Source organism: Tenrec ecaudatus, chromosome 9, assembly GCF_050624435.1.
Source record: "Tenrec ecaudatus isolate mTenEca1 chromosome 9, mTenEca1.hap1, whole genome shotgun sequence".
In the NCBI taxonomy this organism is placed as follows: Eukaryota; Metazoa; Chordata; class Mammalia; order Afrosoricida; family Tenrecidae; genus Tenrec; species Tenrec ecaudatus.
The window spans coordinates 9,112,750-9,118,474 of NC_134538.1; the positions used below are offsets into that span (position 1 = coordinate 9,112,750).

General features: G+C 42.2%; 1 pseudogene; it reads left to right on the plus strand.

Annotated features, from left to right (window-relative positions):
• Window positions 1-2,910: 2,910 nt before the first annotated feature.
• LOC142457072 (large ribosomal subunit protein eL29-like) lies at window positions 2,911-3,404 on the plus strand (annotated as a pseudogene).
• The last annotated feature ends 2,321 nt before the right edge of the window (window positions 3,405-5,725 follow it).

The window sequence follows — 5,725 nt, forward strand, 5'->3', positions numbered from 1 at the left end:
GGTCTAAGGAGAAATTGGGAGTAGGAAGCCTGGTCTCACACTGTGTCCTGCTTACCTGAGAAGAGAGAAACAGAGAGAGAGAGAGAGAGAGAGAGAGAGAGAGAGAGAGAGAATGTGACACCAAACACAAGGGTGATGTGAACATGGATTCCTGAGGAGATGCTCCCAGTTTAAGGAGAAACAGGGGCTGTGTGTTAGAAGATTGCCATCAGCTGTTGGGTGGGTACTGAGAGATGGCGACACTTCTGGTCCCTGGAGGGTGAAGGGAGTTAAGGAAAGACTGCACCACAGATGTGGATCCTTCTACAGCCCTGGGCAAGTGGAGCTGATTATCAGGTTGCTGCCCATTTTGGAATATTGCTTGTATAAATTCAAAATGCTTCTGTAGTGTCAGGTTAGTTTACAATGCAATCCCCCATCTATCTCCTTGTTCAGAGTTTTCATTCAGTTTCTTCTTCTAATTGGTATTTGATCCGCTCCATGCTTTCCATTAGAGCTTGGGGTTCCAGGATTGCCATCCATACTTGTTTCATTTGCTTTCTTATGTCTTTGTTGCCGAGTGTCTGGAGACCTTGTCGTCTAGTTAGCTATCGTGTCAGAAGTTTCTCTTGTCCAGCTTTAAGATGATGTCATCAAATGTGTGCATTTTTATGTGCCAATTTTCTTTCCCTTTCCTTTTGGAACTTAACTGACACATATCTTAGGTCTTTTGATATGATGTGTTCTCAGAGTTCTTTGAGACTATTGAAAAAAATTATTTTCTTAGTTACTTCCTACTTCCGAATTTTAAAATTCACTCTTTTCTCCATTATCTACATTTTTCTATTTAACCCAAACAGCAAAATGTCTATTTCAGTTTGAAAAATTTCCAGCACCATTTGTTGAACAGGCCATTTCTTTTCCATTTATTGTTTTGTGGGCATTGTTGAGGATTGTGGGAAACTGAAAGATGTCTCCCAAATTGTCTTTCCCAAATATACCCCAAACTTAGCTGCTTGCTACACATGGCAGATGACTATACACTTGGAGGTCAACAGAAGTAGGTCAGGGGTTATTTTCCCTAAACCCTATAACACCTGAATTTTTAATTTCAGGAAAATTTTTTTTGTTTTTATTCTTTACTTTCATAGATCTCTCTCTCTCTCCACTTAATTAAACATTACAAAAATGTCACCTTTGGCATTATAGGGCTAAGGGTTATCAGTCATCTAGAGCAAGCAGTCACCACTGTTTATCCCATAACAAGTAGGACCCACTTCCTTCTGATAAGGATAGTAGTTGTCTGTTTCCTTGTAGGAGACCCCAGAGAGGTCAAACCCACCCGTGACAGCTTAGCCACCATCATGAATCTAGGGTCTGCTCTTCTTGTCACCTAGTCCCTCCCCTTCCTATCATGTGTACACCCCTAGCTGTTACGCTTTTGTATATCCCCCCTTCTATTGCTTGTATTGCCTATTGTACAACCCCTTCCTGTGACATGTGTGGTTACCTGGAATCACACCCCCTAAGTAGATATCACCCTTGGTGAGCAATAAACGGGGTCTCTGACAGTCCAGCTTTCTGGGTCTCAGCCCCACCTCACCTCAACCCATGCTGTACACGGACCTGGCTGGTGAGATCATGGCCATCCAGGAGGTGAGTATGCTACCATGAAATGTGTCTGACTCCATTATTTCAATCTCTCTTCTATCTCTCATGCTCTCTATGACAATATTATAATCTTTATGTATCATAACCATATAATTGTACTTACTGAACCAGTGATTAGTTGTGGGGGGCTGGCATTTTCCCTGACAGAGGATCAGTGGTCTATAGATGGGTGCATTTACTTTACGTTTTCCTAGCCTGATGAATTGGTTTCTCTATCTGCCATCACACCAGTAGCTTACTCTAGGTCTCTTCTCTCACCATATGAAGTAGGTAATTAATTTTTCCATTTCCTTAAAGAATTAAGTTGGGGTTGGATCAGGATTGCATTCTATTTATAGATTGCTTTGAATAATTTTGAAATTTTCACATTATTAAATCTTTGCATCCATGAACATGGAATATTCTTCCTTTTTGGTAGGTTTCTTTTGATTTTTTGTACAAGAGTTCTGTCGTTTTCTTTGTACAGTTTTTGTTTGTTTCTTAGGTATTATTGTTTTCTTGATGTCTCTTTCAGAGCTCTCTTTGCTGGTGTACAAGAATCCAGTTTATTTCTTCTTGCTAATCATGTATCCTGCTACTTTATGAAATTCTTCAATTGTTTCTAACAATCTTTTGTGCCGTCTTTGGGATTTTGTAGTTATAAAGTCATATCATCTGAAAAGAGTGACAGTATCTTTGTCCAAAGGTATTCCCCTGAGATATATCTTAATGATTTTGCCTAAGACTTCCAGCATGCTGTTCAATAAGAGTGGTGATCGGGGCATCCTTGTCTGGTTTTTGTTCTCAGGGGAAATGTTTACAGTTTTCCCCTGTTGCCCATGATGTTGGAGGTTGGTTTTTCATATATAGCCTTTATTATGTTGAATAATTTCCCTTCTATTCCTGTTTTTGAGTGTTTTTAAAATTGAGTGTTCAATATTATGAAATTCCTTTCCTTGCATCTATATAGTTCTTCCTCTTTGTATAGTTACAATTCTGCTCCTGTAATATTGCAGCATATATAATAATAATAATGGGACATTATTACACGTAATGTTTTTATTTAATTTATAGTAGATATTTACATACTCTCCAATTCCTTTTCTTTAAGCTAACGTGTCAGTTGTCTATAATAAACTATTTAAAGGGAAAGTTTGATTATGAATGGAATGAGACCACCTTAAAGACAAACAGATAATAAAACTGGTTCTTTAAAAAAAATCAACACTGCTCTCTCTTCCGGTCCCTGGCGCTCAGGGAGCTGCAGGCGTTGGTGCAGACATGGCCAAATCTAAGAACCACACCACGCACAACCAATCCCGGAAATGGCACAGAAATGGCATCCAAAAACCCCGGTCACAAAGATACGAATCTCTGAAGGGGGTGGACCCCAAGTTCCTGAGGAACATGCGCTTTGCCAAGAAGTACAACAAGAAGGGCCTGGAGAAAATGCAGGCCAACAACGCCAAGGCTGCGGCTGCTCATGCTGAGGCCATCAAGGATCTTGTGAAGCCCACAGAGGTCAAGGCCAAGATCCCAATGGGCGTCAACCGCAAGCTCAGCCGACTGGCCTACATTGCCCACCCCAAGCTTGGCAGCGGGCTCGGGCACGTATTGCCAAGGGTCTGAGGCTCTGCCGGCCCAAGGCCAAGGCACAAAGCAAGGCTGATGCTCCAGCCAAGGCCACGACTCCAGCAAAAGCTCCCAAAGGCGCCCCTGCCCCAGATCAAGCTCCCCAAGGCCCCCAGGCTCCCACAAAGTGGAGTTCTCTGTGAGGGCGAGAGGGACTGGTGTGAGCCCTGGGCTGCTGCCTGCATGGCGCTGGTGTCTTCTTGTGCTGTTTGTTGTACAAATAAACCCACGTGGCGCTGTAAAAAAAAAACAACACTTTCACCATTGACTCATATAGTCAAACAAAATCACATCAACAACATTAAATGGTCTGAGTGTAAGTATTCTTTGTGGGTAGAATAACGGGGAGTAGTAGTAAGCCATGGCAGATCAATCTCCCAGGTTCACTTAGCTTCACATTATTTGAAGACCCTGCATAGAAGATTCCAAGGTGTTGAAATGTCAAATAGTCATGGGTCCATTGACGCAAAGCATGCCTGGGGAATGATCTTACTCGCTCACTTAATAAATGTACCATTTTTGTAAGGCTTTCTTGTAATTGGGGCTTCAACTTGAAACTGGGTTATCTGAGGTGTTGACTCCTGATGCCTTTAATATTCTGCATCATTTGGGCCTTCTTATAATGCCATAATGCAATGCTTATTCCACATCGATGCAGTCTGCTTGCCAAGCTTGGTCTATTGTTATTGTTCTTTAAAAGTCACTGTTACTACTCTTATCTTGAAAGTCCCATAAGGCCTCTCCTACATCATTCAAGCATGTCTGATGTATGGGAAGCCACAGTGCTGTCAAAACAAGAAATTAGCAAGGCGTAGCCTTCTTCCAAGCAGTGCTTCTTATTGTGCAAACAATTGGATTGAAAGCTGCCAAGAAACAAGAATGGTGGGGGAGGAGTACTGGGAGATGAGGCGGCACAGTCTCAGAAGTAGGAGGAAGAAACTTCACAATGGGATAAGGAATGGAATGAAATGCCTTGGGGGTGGGGGGGGTGGGGGATGGGGGTGAGGTGGGGGTGGGGGGGTGGGGGTGGGGTGGGGTTGGAGGGGGGAAAGAAAGGAGACCATTCTAGCTGTGGTTTGCTGGGTTAACCTTCAGGGAAGCAAGAGTTTGGTTGAAAGAATTTTCCTTGGTTAACAATAGCACCTCTTGTCAGGTATGAAGTTGGGATGAGTTGGGTCTGGTGTCTAGGATGCTGAGCTTAGCAGTGGTTGGCAAGAAGCAAAGAACCAATGATAGCACTTCAGTGGGATTTTCTTGGCCTAGGCTGAACATTGGAATACCCCAGGGAATACAAATAATACTTACCCCTGCGCTGTCCTCTAGACCAGTGTTTCTCAGACTCGACAGCTGGATTGAAGTTAAACATTATGAATCTTGATATTACCGATCTTGATTTTATCAATCCTTCTTGATTTTACCCACCTTTTGGTTACGATGTGCCTTAGAGTCGTCTGCGAACCTTGTTGTATTTTAGATTCTGATTAATTTAGGTCTCAGATGGGTTCTGAAATTCTGAATTTATCATAATATCTCAGAGGATGTTGATACTACTGGTTTGAGGGATCATACTTTAAGTAACAAGGGCCTAGATCAATTAAATAATCATCTCTTGGGAGTGGATCCCAGTTAATCACATTTAAAAAAAAAGATCCATGCTTTAAAGAAGGAAAGCAATGCCTTAGAGCCTAATAGAAAATAGTCTTATAGAAACTTGAAGACCACTGATGAAAGTTCATTCCACTGCATGGGTATGGAGTTTTCGGGTGGTGCAAATGCACCTGGCTTCTGACCCAAAGGTTGCAGGTTCCTGTCCTCCTAGAGGCACCTCAGATGAAAGGCCTGATGACCCACTTCCAAAAATCAACCTTGAGAACTCTGTGGTGCCCATTCTGTGCTGTCATTTGTACAGTCACTGTGAGTTGGAATTGATTCCGTGGCAACTGTTTTGCTTGTTTGTTTTGGTTTATTATTTATGTGGAATCAGCAGACATGTTTCGTGGGTTTTTTGGGAGAACCAGATGATAATCTGGGACATGGCCTTGGCGAGGAGTTTGTGGTTCACTGTGGAGACTCCGCCTGTTCTCATCAGTGGTCTAAGTGTAGGACATTTGAAGTCAACCGATATCTATGGGAGAGAGATTACGTCACAAAGGTCTAAGCCTGGGTCCTCCTAGTTACTCTGATTGTTTACTAGTGGTGACTGCAGGGGATTTATTTGGACTTCTTTTGCCCACTATAGTCACCTAACGAAGTCTATGCCAAAGTTTGGAGTAGTTTTTCCCTGATAGGAGAAACTCTTTCTAGAACTATCAAACTGAGAACTCCACAAACTCAAATTAAACTAAATGAAAATATTGTTTAATTTTTCTCCTCCTTTTGTGGGAGAAAAAGAAATATAGCACAGAAAATTAATGTGACTAGGTGGGAGGCCACTAGTAGCTCATCAAGTTTCCACTTACATAAC